Here is a 16,306-nt window from a genome sequence, read left to right on the forward strand (position 1 = left end):
TGGCTAGTTCCATAATAGAGCGGCGACCCAGATCACTCAATAGTGGTTATATAGGAATACCCCTCGGAAGTGATACCAGCTCCCTAAAAAACGTATTCTCTGAGGTGACCAGGGCATCAACACACTCAAAGCCCCACAACTCTGCGCCATAAAGGGAGCAACCTACAGCTTTTGCAGCATAAATATCCAGAGCAGGGGCAATTGGCTTAGAAATGGATGTACGATGTTCTCGCCCTAATGCTCCGGCTACCCTTTTATGGTTTAGTGCCATTTTATCAATGTGAGGCTGCCACTTTAATTTATCCGATATTCTAATTTCCAAGTAAGGGAATTATGACTGTGTTGGTATGAATAGCTTGAATTTCCCCCAGGATTTTTGCCAATGAATCCTCTTGGGAGTCAATTGCTTTGGCAGCAGGAGGTGAGACAGCTTGTTTGCATTTATATGGACCCATTTTGTACTCCATACTGGTAAACAGGTAGCAACAACCTGTTATGCTCTAAACCAGGCTGTCATCCACTTTCACAATTTCTGATAAAACTACACAATGAGGTCATAGTATGGGGAAGATTTTGTTCACAAAAGACACCACCTCCCTAGGCAAGTTCATCATATTCTAATTCTCAGCCGTCTTCAACACTGTTTCCAAACTGACCTAAATCAAATACTGCAGGTGGCCACATGAGCCTCTGGCCCCACTTTGGAGTGCTTCTGCAAATTGCTCAGTGAATGTGAACATTCAGACTCTCATCTGACCAACATCGTTTTAGGGCCCTTTGAACTAGCTCCCAAACGTCTCATATTTTATAGACAGACAACTGCCTAGTACCATTGAGCAGAGACTGGGGAGAGCTATTTTCAAGCAACATACTGCTAAGACAAGATTCTACTGATAGAGTCCTTCCACTTACTGTACTTCCTACTCTAAACTAATATCAGTAAAAAAACAACAACAACTGAATCAATAAGACTGTATTCTTTTAACCCTTTTGGTGCTCATGACAGAATGGTTCCGTCATGAACACCAGTGCTTGTGTGCTCATGACGAAACAATTCCGTGTGCACAAGTGCACTGAATCCTTCTCCTCTTCCTCGGGCGGTGGCCAAGGCATTTTAGGTTGAACCCTGAGCCATCGCGCTCAGGTTCATCTGTGCGCTGAGGTTCATCTGTGGAAGTAGAGTGCGGGAGAGAAGCCACGCCCACTCCCCCACCCATCTTTTTCATTGGCTTGTGTCTTTGTCTTGCCTAAATGCTGCCTTCCAAAGGTTTATAGGCTTGTTAGTCCCTCCTTATGATGGCCATGTCGTCAATTGTATCCTTCCATGTCAACTGGCCCCTTTACGTCGAGAGTTGCATGAGTGCTGTTTTCTTCCCATGCCTTCTCCCCCCTCCCGCTGTCTGTGCCTTCTCACCCCCTGCACTACAGTGGTTTGTGCCTTCTCGCCCCCCTGTCCTCCGCCCGCCCGCACTCCTGTTTGCAATGCAATAGGTCTTGCGTAACTGTGAGTCCTATTGCATTGCAAATGCTTGTATAAATAAATGCACGGTCTCACGTGTGTTAAAGCACTCCTTGTCATACTCTTTGTTTCTTTGTCTCTCCATATACTTCAATGTTTCTTATTGCTAAGACTTTTTGTCCCTCTCGGGCTCTCGTGCAGTTGCCGTGCACGCACCCAGCAGCGCAGCATGACTCATCATGAAGTCCTCCCACTTCAATGTTCTCGCTCAGTCACAAGGTGGATACAGCACTTCCCCAAAAGCGTGCATGTGCTCTGTTAAGTTCGCACACACGGAGATGACAGCTGCTTTCACGATAAAAACACAAGCCCGTGTTGTAAATAAGATTCTTAGTTTATATTATTCAATGTAATCTTTCCTCAATGTTGTTACCAGTTACCACCTTATACTTCTAGAATACTATCACGGTTCTTATGTTATGGCTTCACCTAGCTGAGATTCCAGACTCGGCAGTTGGAGTCTGGTCAGCTGGTGAGATGTTTGTTATGTCTCTGTGCTACGAATAAACTTACCAAGTATCTCCACGAGAGCGGTGTCCTGTGATCCATTCAGCTTACAACAGCCGGTTCCCGTTTCTGGTTACTAGCACATTCCTGGCGATTACTCCGAAGTTGTTTACAATACATCCTTCGCTCATAATAGGGCAAATTCATTCAGAATTAAGTGGGAGGCTTGATGAAAATTAGTTGCATACTACAGTGCTAAAAGGTCGATTTTGCCACTAGTTTGCACAAAATAAACATAGTTCTTCTCATAAAATCTTGTGATTCTGTACAAATCACTTAATCTATCCATGCCTACCAAAAACGAATGTGTCCTAGTGGTAAGTAACTAGTGCTCGTGTAAAGCGCCCCAATACCTACGGGTCGAGTTCGCACTACATAAAACTGCACCCAAAAAAAGTCAGGAGAGAACGATCTAAAAACAGTGATAAAGTGAGTAATCAAGGACAGAAGAGCATCTTTCAAGAGAGAAGATAAAGGAAGTGAGTGCTGGTGGAAGGTGGAAAAAAGACAAGGCACCACTGGTATTCTGCAACTTATGTTTTCGGCAGTAGATTCCATTGTCATTTAAAAGAACCTTGGACCCCTTAACCTTTTTTCAATTAACAAACTATGGGGCAGATTTGCAATAAGTGGCGCATCCCTGCATATCAGCAAGGATGCGCCACTTATTGTGCGCCATGCCTACGCCACCATGGATGCGCCGCATTTACAATGTGGCGCACCATGGGCCAAAAACGGCACAGATTCATCACGCATCTGTGAAGTAAAGACGGCGCATTTCTGGAGTTGCATCGCAAGCGCAACATAGTTCCATCGCAAGCGCAACATAGTTCCAGCAATGCTCTGGGGGGCCCTATTCTTACAATGCTGCGTCAAAACGTACTCCTGCTTCAAGCAGGTGCAGGGTTTTGACGCAGTATGGGCCCCAAAGTGAATGAGTGAAATCTTGTAGATTTCACTCAGCCACTTTTAGGAGGCGTTCCTGCGCCGGAACGCCCCCCACCCCTGTGCAGGAACGCCTCTTTCTGGAGCAGGGCTTTACAACGTGACTCATCTCCCAGATGCGCCACGTTGTAAATATCCCGCACCATGGCGCATCTTTTGCGTCACAAAAGTGACGCAACAGCGGCATAAAAGAGGCGCAAGGGACTTGTAAATCTGCCCCCATGTACTTAACACAATTAAATCTATACTCTCGCAGAAACAATGGAAAAGTTCATTTTTGTAAGGTGGGTCCATTTTAGATTTTACATTAAATACAAAATGCTAACAATGTTTTAATAACCTAAACATATCTCTTGAACATTTGTATCTAGACTCTGGTTCAGCAGGCACCTGGTCATATCGGTACCAACTACACTCTTGCCTTTGGCTCTTAAGGACACACACCTTTGGGTACTGGTCACATCTATTCCCTCTACCAGTAATGACTGGCACGTCAATGCCTTCGCCCCGTTGGGCGCCGGTCTTCTCAAGTCACACCAATGCCCACTCTTTGCTTATCTCTAATTCTGCAACACCAGTGGCACTTTTGCTCGTCTCTTATCACAATGATGCAGCTCTTGTTCGTCTCATCAGTGCCACTCTCTGGTCTCTCATTGCATCGCTGCGTGCTGTTGTTAGTTGAACATTACACCAGTGCCCACTATAAGGCTCTCATCACGTCACTGTTTATTTTACACTACGGATATCATACCACTGCCTACTCATACTGGGTCTTTGTGTCACCAGGGCTGGACAACGACTGCTCACCATGAAAGCTGCCCAAATGCTTTGAACGAGAGTCAAACACAAATGTTAGAATCACAAAGATGATAGGCATTTTGGAAAAACTGTACCACAAGTAGGGCTAAATAGCACATGCGTATCGCATGCCAAGGACGATAAAGGACGTGAGGATTGTGCATGCAGACTAAGAAAATTGTGTCTGCTGCACGGTGCCTGTAATCCAGTCTCAAAACCCCCACCGAGATGACAGTGGCTGTAACTGTAAAATGGTACGATGTGCCAGCCCCTGGCTTTTATTGCTACTTCATGAACAACTCTCGGCGAAGAGATCTAAGGCCAAACTCACGGCACAAAGACGAGCAGCGACACTGACCTGCAAAGGCGAGAATTCGGCTATGTAATTTCAGGCCAAGACGCTTCGCAGAGGCTCGCAATTCTGCAAGAGGCTGAGCTGGCTGAGTCCGTGCCCTGTTTCTGTTCCCTCGCACATATTAAAATAAGCATTTGCAATGCAATAGGTCTCGCATTTACGTGAGTTTGAGCTATTGGCATTGTAAATGACAATGCCTTTTATTTATGTTTTGGTTTTTAAAACTATAATAAAAGGCATTGTCATTTCTTTTTCAATGTAATGACGATCACGTGCACGGCCCACGGCGTGCTGATGTCATTACATTGAAATTGAAACTGAAACGGAGTTTCAGTTTCACTGTTTTGGTGCTTGTGGGGGTATCTCAGCCCCCAGAGCAGTGAAACACACAGGAGAGGTATCATTGGAAAGGAGAGAATGACCCCTTTCCAATAGTTCCCCTCCCTCGTGAATCCCTGCTTGGTGATCTCCCCCCATTTCTAATGGCCATATTCAGTCTTTATGCCCCCCAGGGGGGCAGTACCCCAATCTGCCTCCAGGCGGGGCAGAAGCACCCCAGATAGCAGGGTTTTTTTATAGCTCAGGGCTTGTGACTGCCCGCCCCCCCAAATTGCTCAAGACTTTCTGTCCCCCAAGGAGGGAGATGGGGGCACTAGCCACTCGTCTGCCCCCTGGAAGGGGCAGAAAGCCCACTAGGTACCAGTCATTAGGTTTTTTTATACATTGGGGTGGGGGCAGCCCATAATGGGCATGCCATGCCAATGCCCCCACCCCCCCAACAAATTCCCACAGTCTTTCTGCCCCCCGGGAGGCAGAAGGGGGCAATAGACCCTGATTTGCCCCCCTAACCCATGGGGCGGCAAAAAGCCCACTAGGCACTGACCATTTGTTTGCAAAGTGCTAGCTGCGGAGTTTGCGCCCTAGCACAGCCGACAACTAGGGAAAACTAGCAAATCTTTGGAATTTAGACACCCAGGGAAATCCAGGATGGGGTGGCTTGTGTGCCTCTCACCTGGTTCTGTTACCAAGAATCCCTTGCAAACCTTAAGCTTTGTATAAAAAAAACATGTTCCTCACATTTTTGTGCTGGAAAGTTCTGGAATCTATGGAGAGTCGCAAACTTCCACCCACCCAGAATTTCTCTCACTTATTTACCCATTTATTCTTCCATCGACCTTTAGATATACATATATAAAAATATTTATTTTTCAGAAAGACACACATTCAGTGGATGATGTCATCAGTGATGTCATGAGTGATGTCACTGACCATGTCATGAGTGATGTTATATGTGACGTCATCAGCAGTCTATTGCGGGCGCGCAAGTTATAGTTAGCTAAGCTAACTATAACGGAGGAATTTCAAAGTTTTTGTATGAGAGAAATGTTCAGCTAACTATAACGTGTGAAAACTAGGGTTTTTTCAATGAATTTGCATAGTTTTTTAAATGCTAATTCCTAACTTTAACGTGTGTGAAACCTATGGTTTTTGCAATGAATTTGCAAGGTTTTTTTAAATGCTAATTCCTAACAATAAGGTGTGTGAAACCTATGGTTTTTCAGTGAATTTCAAAGTTTTTATAAATCATAAGTTATAAATGTATTAATTATAATGTCTTTCTTTTTACACTAATTTCTTATATTTTTAATATAAATATTGTATTGTATTGTATTTAATTTTTTAGATTATATTTCATATTCTTAATATAAAATAATAACACAACTAAATTGCAAAGTAATTTTTGGATTAATTATTGCTTGACTTCGGTTGCAAGTATAACACAACTCCAGCAATGCTCTGGGGCCCTATGCTCACAAAGCTGTATCAATCCTTACACCTGCTTCAAGCATGTGCAAAGTTTTGACGCAGCATAAGCTCAAAAGTGACTGAATGAAATGTTATACATTTCACTCAGTCACTTTTAGGAGGCGTTGCTGCACCCTCTTCTGCACAGGAAAGCCTCTTCTGGCGCAGGGCTTTACAATGTAATGCACCCTCCAGATGCATCATATTGTTAATAGCACACACCATGGCACATCTTTTTCACCACCGCTGTGTCACAAAAGCGACGCAACGGCTGTGTAAAAGAGGCAGAAGGGGATTGTAAATCCGCCCCTAACACATACAAATTCACCCAGGCAGTTTCACCAGCAGCGCAAATTGAAGCTTAGACTTCTAACATATTTATGTACATATGTTACATTCAAGTGCTTCGCACATACTACAGTATACTATAGGTAAACACCTTATAGATTTATGCTGTAGCACTTCCTTATAGCTCTCCACTTTCACATTCTCCATACACTAGTAATATATTCATTCATTCATTTATGAACTACACAATCATTCTGAAAAACATTTACACACTAACATAGAAATATAGATCTTTCTTTGACCAGTGAAGGTAGTTCTATAAAGAACTGTTTTTTTTGTTTTGTATTTTTTGTGTTTTCTCAACAAATTCCAAGCGGAACAAAACAATGAAAAAAAGAACAACTAATGTCGAGGACAGCAATAATCCTGTATCCTGCGTTTTATCAAGTCGATAGACTGTTCCCCATAACACAAAAGTTTATCGCAATAAATGCAAAGAAATTTAACTTTAGCAAAGTCAGAATCAATATGTGGGTGTGGACTACTTGCTGAAAATACTGCCGCAGATGATGTGCTTGGTGTAGCAGCAGGTGGGTTCTCGTGCAACCTCCGTCTCTCAGCTCAAGCAAAGTTCTTGGGGTGCAAGTTCTTCACGTGTCGCACCATATTTGCTGTGGCAAAGGAGTATTTTTTACATGGATCACCCCTTGAAAACGTTGTTTGGCAAATTTTACAGGTTACTTTTGCAGCATTAACCTTTTTTTGACCTTCTGGAAAAGTGAAAAACTTCCAAATTAGAGCTTCTTTCCTCTTCTTTGGAGCTTCTTCAGGAATGAAATCTCCCTCTGAAGAACCACTGGAAGATGACTCCATTGCTCTTATTATGGTGATCTTCCTTCTATTTGAGAAGATTCTCACAACAAATGCTTCTTCTTAGAAAGTCAAAGTGGAATAATTATAATGGGATGGAACTTTCAACACTCGCAATAGGAAAAGTTAAGAACCAATAAAATCTCTACTTTTAAAGTCACATGGCTTTGCGTACGCTTATGATGCGCTTGCGCAGCTCTTTCAATACGAGTACGCATGATCTTCTACCGCGATTTGTGTAATTCTTTTTAAAAGTAATATAGGAATATTAAAAGTATTTTTAAAAAATCATAGTTATCCCAAATGTCTCCCCCTAGTATCTACATTAAATACATACATGTTTTAAACCAAGTAGAAACATTTCCCCCTTTCGCGTACAGAACGCCGTACATGACGTCACACCGAAGCTTTAATGCGACGCGTAACGTCAAAGCATATTCGTACCGTATGCGCGGGTTCACGCTGAGTATGATAAGCAGTACAAACTATGGTGCGATCACCCTCTCAGTGACAATCAGAGCTCAGGGCGCGCTAAGAAGAATTTTTAGAAGTGCTAACTCATTGCAGATCCGATTCTGGGCCTGCCTCTGCGTACATTATAACACTGCCCCCTTCTCTCTCTGTTGTTAATTGTTGGTGCACACACTCATACTTGCACGCCCGCCCACACTACCCACATGCCACCACCAAGCATGCTTGCTATCATTTAGCCTGGAAACCAATACATTAGCCAATGTGATGTCCCCCAGGGCCATCATTCTTATAGACCGCGAAAACTCTACCAATGACGGCCCTGTGCTTGGTTTGATCAGCCCCCGCGGTTCCCATATAATGAGGCACTGACGTGAGCACGCTCTCTTTTGCCTGCCTCTGCTGCGAAGACAGACTGTTGAAAACACCCCAAACTCAGCAAAACCGCAGCCTTTCTAGACACGACAAAAGACGACAGAAACAAAGGTAAGAGAAGACGTCACAACATCAGCCTCCACTGTAAATTATATATGCATAATACAATTTTTTTATCCTTCATATGGCTTTCCTACCCCTCAATGGTTTTAAATTGTACTTACATTATTGAAATATTTCTTTATAAGTCACGAGGTCCTATACACCTCTAATCTTAAAAATTGTGCGTGCATACATTTCTGTGTCGTATTTCTGTACTACGCCACGTGCTTAGGCCTCTATTATTATTATTAATTGTGCGTCCATGTTAGTCTTTTTTTTTCTGCGTCACGAGGCTCTCCCATGCCTTTATTAACTTATTGATCTTCCTTTGTTTGCTGGAGTTGCACTAGTCTTAACTACGGAATATTAAGAACCCACATTAAAATTCACTTTTAATAGTAGTTACGTAACTCATTTTACGATGACTAATTAAAACGTCCTTTTGTTTCCTTCAGCAAACATTCTTCAGAAGCAACCACGGCCTATCGAGCAACAGCAATGGAATTCTCTGCAACTTATTGAATATACTTTGACGTATAGAGGCAGAGTTCAAGTCGAATGGTGAACTCCGGTGGCCGCACTCTTTATTCAAGGTAAGCACAGCAGCCTAGATCTACAAATCCTTCAGAGGAATGCATTAGAAATATGTCGCCATAACGGACGTCAGTAACGCAGTATCCACTTCCATAGCGACACCACTTGAACGCGGCACTATAACAAGTAAAATGTACCAGGTACACTGCACTCGTAAAACTGTAGTGTAACTTTTATTTATGAAAGAAGAGAGGGCCATATTATCAAACCTGGGCAACAGAATTATCGCCACTTTATCGGCAGGAAAGTGGCGATAATGGGTTTGATAATATACTCTATGGAATTCCAATCGAAGCTCATGTTAGATGTGAAGGAAATCTGAAATGAACTTCGATTGGAATTCCATAGAGCATATTATCAAACCCATTATCGCCACTTTAGCGACACTTTCCTGCCGATAAAGTGGCAATAATTTTTGTCGCCAAAGGCTTGATATTATGGCCCAGAGTGCGTAGTGTACAGCAGCTTCTCTGTAAAATGTATAATTACCTCCGAGCAGTGACAACAGATAGGTTACAACAGTCTGACAAACAGATCATCAACCTTATTACGCCACTTTTGAGTCATTTTTAACATGGGTAAAGTGATGCAAGGAGCTAGTAAATCTACCTCTGGTTCAACAAAAAAATCTCAACTCCAGACTCTGCGACACAGTTTTAATGTTTTCTCTCTCTCTCACTCTCTGTGACATCATTTATCTATCTCTCTTAAACTTAGACACTGCTGTCTACTTGGACGTGTAGAAGATCAGCCCACCTGAAGTTGTCCATCCCAGTGGCTGCAGTGTTTGACCGCAAGCTTTATACAACGGTAAGCATAGAGGCCTAGATCTACAAATCCTTCATAGGAATGCATTAAAAATAAGTCGCGATAACGGGCGTCAGTAACGCAATATGCACTTCCATATAGACACCACTTGAACGCGGCACTATAACAGAACAGGAATATACGAGTTACACTGCACACGTAAAACTGTAGAGTTACCACAGCTTGTAATGCTTCCGCTCATTTACTCACATCTACATAATTCTAAACTCTAATTTTCTTTTTTCTTTTGCAGATTACCAATCGGACACCTTTTGGAATCCATTTCACAATTTCTTTATAACATTGTTTAACTTATTTTGCCAGTTCTAATATAGTTATAATTGAGTTTCGTTTATATTTATTGTTTAATAAAAGTTAATTAAAAAAAAGTACATACTTCTTTTATTTTGTGGGAGAGGGGTATGAGGGTCCACAATAAAAATAATGTTGAAATATTCTAGTAAGATATTCAAGACTATGATTGAAAACTACTGAGTTTTAACTAACTGATCTAATAAATACAACGGTGAGAAACTACTAAAATGGCGGTGGACGGAGTACGTAATCAACTTTTGGCGCCTCGGCACTACCTTTCAAATAAATATATAAGAAATATGACTATTAATACTGTACAAAAGTACAGCACCGGATGAATCACACGAACCGGGAAAACAAAGCGACAGATTTACTAACTGATATAAAGAAAGGTTTGCTTGTTGAACTTGAATAAAAAAATGTGAACTTCGAAACGACGCTGAGCATGCGAAGAGAGTACAACTGCTACACCAAAAAAAAGGAAAGCTTTACATACAAAAGGCGATACATTATCGCCGCTTTTATCGACAGGAAACTGCCGATAAAGCAGATAATGTGCTTGATAATAGGCCCTTGTAAATTCCCATAGCAGCCCAGGTTCTGATCCTAACCTAGGCTGCTATGGTTATTCACAAGTACATATTATCAAGCCCATTATCTCCGCTTTATCGGCAGTTTCCTGCCAATAAATGTGATGATACTGTATCGCCTTCTGATGACAATATGGACCAATGCTCTTTTTTTTACCAGTAAACTTATATGCATATTATCAAGGACCGGCGTTAAAATTATCGCAGTTTTATTGGCAAGAAACTGCTGATAAAACAGCGATAATGAGCTTCATAATACGGCCTTGTTATTTCCCATAGAACTCCATGTTAGCACCAGAACATAGGCTTCTATGAGAATTAACAAGGACGTATTATCAAGCCCACCCTCCCAACATTAATAAAAAACTGAAGACAATGCAGATACCCGGAGCTGGAAGGTCATTTTACATATTACTGCCCCAGAAAGGTGGCGTTCCCCGCAACGTGTACAGGGAGAGAGAGAGAGAGCTCAAAAGATTTTTTTTTAAAAAGACCCGAGGGGTGCCGCTCACCGAGACTGCGGGGAGTAGGACCGTAACCCCCCCCCGCATACTTCAAAACAAAACCAGAGGAGTACCCTTCCCCAGTGCTTGGGGCACCTTACAAGCCCCCACTATGCAGAAAAATTGCCCCCGTAATTTACCCCCCGGGACCTAATGACTAAAAATTGCCCCCGTAATATACCCCCCGGGACCTAATGAATAAAACGGACTTCTACTTTTTTTCACCTTTTCCACCGCATACAAGTACTGCACGAGTACCCCGACATTTTTTATTTAAAAAAAAAATTGAGCCTAAAGATCCATGTACCACCCCCTGACCAAGACAATAGGCTCAGAATGTTTCTACCCTGCCCCCTTTCCTTATTTCTCAACTTTGTTTTACTGTTTTCTTGTGACTCTGCTCTTCCGACAAACAACATGGCTGCCAACACTTCCTGGGTTGGAGTATTGACAGCCAATCAGCATGCAGCTCCAGCTCGTAATTGTAGGTATTTACATACGCGTACGCCGCGATTTTTCTTTAAAAAAAATAAAATAAAAAATAGAGCCTAAACATCCATATACGACCCCCTAAGCAAGCCTAGAGGGTCGGAATAGCTCTACCCTACCCCCTTCCCTTATTTCTCAACTTTGTTCTACTGTTTTCTTGTGACTCGGTTCTAGCGAGGCACAAGATGGCCGCCATCACTTCCTGGTTTCGAGTGTTGACAGACAGTTCACAGCCAATCAGCATGCATCTCACGCTCGTAATTGAACAGATTTCAGTACGCGTACTGAGCTCCGACTCTAGATATCGCTAGGATTTTACTTGCAATTTTCTCAGAAACTACTGAACAGATTTACACTATTTAACTAAAAGCACAATCTGCGAACAGAACTCTACCTCTCTGCAAATTTCGTGTAATTCAGTTCAGTCGTTCGGGCTGTAGCCCTGGCTAAAGGTCCCTATGGAAAATTGCATGGGGAAAACACATTTTGGGACCCCCATTTCTTTTCGGCCCCCACTTGACGAATCACCCCCAAACTTTCAGGGAAGGAGCGGAACCGAGCAGGCCATTTTCTTGGAGAAATTCACGAAGATTCGTCCACCGGCGCCAAAGTTATTCCAAATAGAATGTTGTGGATTCCCTATGGAAACTAGGTCCTAACTATAACTACCTACTGGCGACCGCCAGTAGGTAATATCTATATACATACATATATATATGTGATCAAGGCTATCTCTAGCCAAAACGCGTCATGGCGGATTGGTGCTGGGCTGAACTTTAAATAAAATCAAATTGCACCACGTTGGGTCTCGCTGGTTCCTGTTTGTCGGTATGGCTGACTGCGCTGCGCTGCTTTCGCTGGGAACTGGACATACCTCATATATATATATATATATATATCCATGTATAGATCTATCTATATATGTATATCTATCTACCTATATTATATATACACACATATATATATACACACACATATATATATATATACACACACACATATATATACATATATATACACATATATATACATATATATATACACATATATATACATATACATACACATATATATACATATATATATACACTTTTTTTTATCTTATATGTTTTTTTATTTTACACACATACATATATACACATACATATATACACATACATTATATATATATATATATATATATATATATGTATATATATATATTTGCCACAATTCGCTCTGTTGTGCGAAAGTAGACGGCACTCCAAAAAGTCTTTTATCCAAGTGTGATTTTATTTGGCAGACCCCCTGCCCCCTCGACAAACGCGTTTCACCACTTGGGCTTCGTCAGTGAAAAAAGAAAAAGAAGAAAAAAAACAATAATAATAATAATAATATATATATATATCAAAATAAACCTAGCCCTGAACCCTATAAATACCCCTGTACCTCAAAACCCAACCTACCCCTGAACCCTAAAAATACCCCTGTACCCCAAAACCCAAACCTAGCCCTGAACCCTTAAAATACCCCTGCCCCAAAACCCAAACCTACCCCTGAACCCTAAAAATAACCCTGTACCCCAAAACCCAAACCTAGCATTGAACCCTAAAAATACCCCTGTACCCCAAAACCCAAACCTAGCCCTGAACCCTAAAAATACCCCTGTACCCCAAAACCCAAACCTAGCCCTGAACCCTTGAAATACCCCTGTACCCCAAATCCCAAACCTACCCCTGAACCCTAAAAATACCCCTATACCCCAAAACCCAAACCTAGCCCTAAACCCTAAAAATACCCCTGTACCCCAAAACCAATACCTATCCCTAAACCCTAAAACTACCCCTGTACCCCATAACCAAAACTATCTGAACCCTTAAAATACCCAAACACCTCAAAACATATACCTCAGTACCCCAAAACATATTCCCCTATACCCATACTTACCTTATCAAAACATTTTAAAAAAACATGCTTTTACCATTCATGCATTTACAACGAATTTCGTTGTAAATGTATGCGTGGTAAAAGCATATAAAATGTAATGCCATGCGTTATAATGGCATTGCGGAGTCATGGTACTTTCGTAATGAAAGTATGCGGAGTGATGGTATGCGGAAAGAAAGCTGCTGAATAATGGGTGTTTACCCTCCCCCGGTAAGTGCATTGGTGGCATGGTGGCCCACATCTCCAGCAACATACTCATATTTTTTTCACCACCCATTTGAAAAATGTCCAGGTCTCTCTCATTGATGGCCAGCACCGACATACACTTTTAGTCACACCTCCCGCCACAGGTTCTAGAATTGAGAACTTTAGAGCTGGGGAGCTACGTTCGAATCTCGGCATCAGCTCAACATCCTGTGATTCCAGGCAAATCGATTTGTCTCCCCGTGCCTACCATAAATGAATGTGTTCTTCTGTAATGTAAATTGTGCTCATGCCATGTTGTCGAGTTTCCGCTATATAATATTGCAAGGAAAAAAAAAAGTAGGAAAACTCGAGTTCACACACTACTGAACGCGCACTCTTAAGTGCATCAGCAGTGCACTGTGAATCAGAGCGTTTCACAGGCCTGTCACAGATAAGAAATTCTACCTAAACGAAATCCTACAAAACAATATACTACTGGCCGGCAGCAATTCATACCCGGACAATGTCGGGACGGGATATATATATATATATATATATATATATATATATATATATATATATATATATATATATATATACTATAAATATATATTTATTTTTGCAATTTGTTGGTTTAATGATGATAAAGAGGGTAAAGTTCAATAAATTACCCAATTGCAGGCTGTCCGGGGTCCACGAAGGAGACCGGAGACCTGCTAAGAGGGCGGCCGCCTTACTGCCACAAGAGGCACAGGAGGCAGCCTCCTAGTGTCTGGGACCCGGTGTGCTGCGTCACTTCCAGGGAGAGGGGACGGGGTGAGGTACATATACCTCTCACCGCCCACTGGGCGCCCTCTTTGCCCATTACCCCGACGCCGTTTGGACGTGCTGCGCGACTGCTGCTGGACAGAATGACCAGGAGGTTAGTTTTCCGACAGTTGGGCCTGCTCGCTGCCCTGTCCACCCCACAACCCCCATCTGGGTCCCACCATATGGGCCATGCACAAGAGGTATCCCGTGCCATCACTAGGCCCGTGCCGGCCCTCGCTAGGTCGCTTTGTGACTGGGGGGATACTGGTACCGGGAGTGGGACATTGGGGGGGGTGGGTGCAGGCGGTTGGGCCCATTGAGGTCACAGCCGTGTGTCTGGGGCCTACCTTCAGCAGTGCAGCCTTTTACCCCAGCACGGCCCCATACTCCTTTCACACCGCCCCCTTGGTTACGGGTAGAGACGGGAGTAAGGATGGTTAGTGGTGTTGTTGCCTTCTGGAATGCACCGTAGCCTACACCCGGTTATACCTGGGTGGTCGCGGACTTGTTACCGGGGTCTGCCTTTACCAGCGCAGCCTTGTTTCCTAACCACCACCGCCCCCCTTTGACTACGGGCAGAGTGGGGAGGCAGGCACGGTTGGCAGGCTTGTACGCCATTGGGGGGCACCGCAGGCTATACTGATATTTCCTGGGCAGCGTCCTGGTTAAATTTTTCGTTGGGGTTTCGGGCAGGTAGGCCTGAGACTAGTTTTGGGGGGGGGGGGAGCTAATTAACATGATTTCAGCACCTTTGTTGACTGGCTGGCTGTTGGCCGTGCGAGCCCTCCTCTCTAGCACATGATCGGGCCTGGGGTACCACGGTGCAGGCCCGAGTCAAATAGGCCCCGTGATTTGGGACGGGGGGACTGCAGACCCGGCGGGCCACAGACCGGCCCCTACCCCCACCCGTCTACTTTATTGACCTCGCTAGATAAGGTTTGTCACACAGTGGGATTGCGGGGGATGGGGGTGATTTCCGGTGCGGAAACAACTTGTTTTCAGGGGGGCACGACTTCACCGGGCCTTCTAGGGCACCCCACCCTGATGTCCCTGCGGTTTGTGCTCAGGCCAGTTGCGGGGGAGGGCAGCGTGCTTGCCCTGCCTTCCATGATAGACCCTGCCAATTGCCCATTTACCTGCATCGTATAAAGTCTCTGGGTAGAGCTGCTCAACTGCCACAACCAACTCATTCAATCAAATTTTCATTTACCTTGTGATTGTACACAGACACTAATTGCCAACGGTGCAGGGGCATGAGAAAAATGTTATCAAAGGTCGTGCAGCGAGAGTATTGTTTTTATACTCCCCCGCCCTCATGTTTCCGTTGTCAATGAATTGCCCATTCAGAGTCCATCACACTGTCTAGGGGGCGTGGTTATTGTCGTGCTAGGCCAAAACAAGGGAAAAGAAATACCCAGGCACCTGAAAGGGAGCGTGCGCTGGGTGCCCCGCAAAGCGTTTATTAAAGGCGGCGGTGAAGCGGAGCGGCCAAAGGAAAGACTAGAAGCAATGACAGACGGGAACCGATTGAGGAGGGCGGGCGACCGAGTCTCTTACGTGGCTGGCTTTGGTGCGGTTTGCATATGATTAATTAACAGAACATACCATTATTGGCATCCACTATTTTGCAGTTAAGGTGCCCTTCCCTTAGCTCCGTGAGCTTACCGGTCCTTCCAAGGGCACACACCTTTATGCTTGGCTCTACAGTTAGGTCCTCCCGATCTCTGTGGGAAGGGGGGGGGGGGGGGGGAGCGCGCGTTGCGCCCTCCCCTGGCTCCTTGTGATTACCTGGCCGTCCAGGGCACCTCCGCCATGCTGACCCCGCAGTTTGGTCTTGGTGATCTCGCCTGCTCAGGCCTGTGGGGGGGAGGAGGGGCTTTGAACCCTCCCCCTGCTCCTTGTGCTTACCGGGCCTTCCAGGGCACCTACCGCTATGCTTGCCCTGCAATACAGTGTACTTACGGTCCCGCCCGGCAGGCCTGTAGGGCGGGAGTGCGGGGGGCAGCATGCCGGCAACCTCCCTGGAACAAAACTGAAGCATTCCCACCCA

This window comes from Lissotriton vulgaris, unplaced genomic scaffold, assembly GCF_964263255.1.
Source record: "Lissotriton vulgaris unplaced genomic scaffold, aLisVul1.2 SCAFFOLD_1904, whole genome shotgun sequence".
NCBI classification, from domain to species: Eukaryota; Metazoa; Chordata; class Amphibia; order Caudata; family Salamandridae; genus Lissotriton; species Lissotriton vulgaris.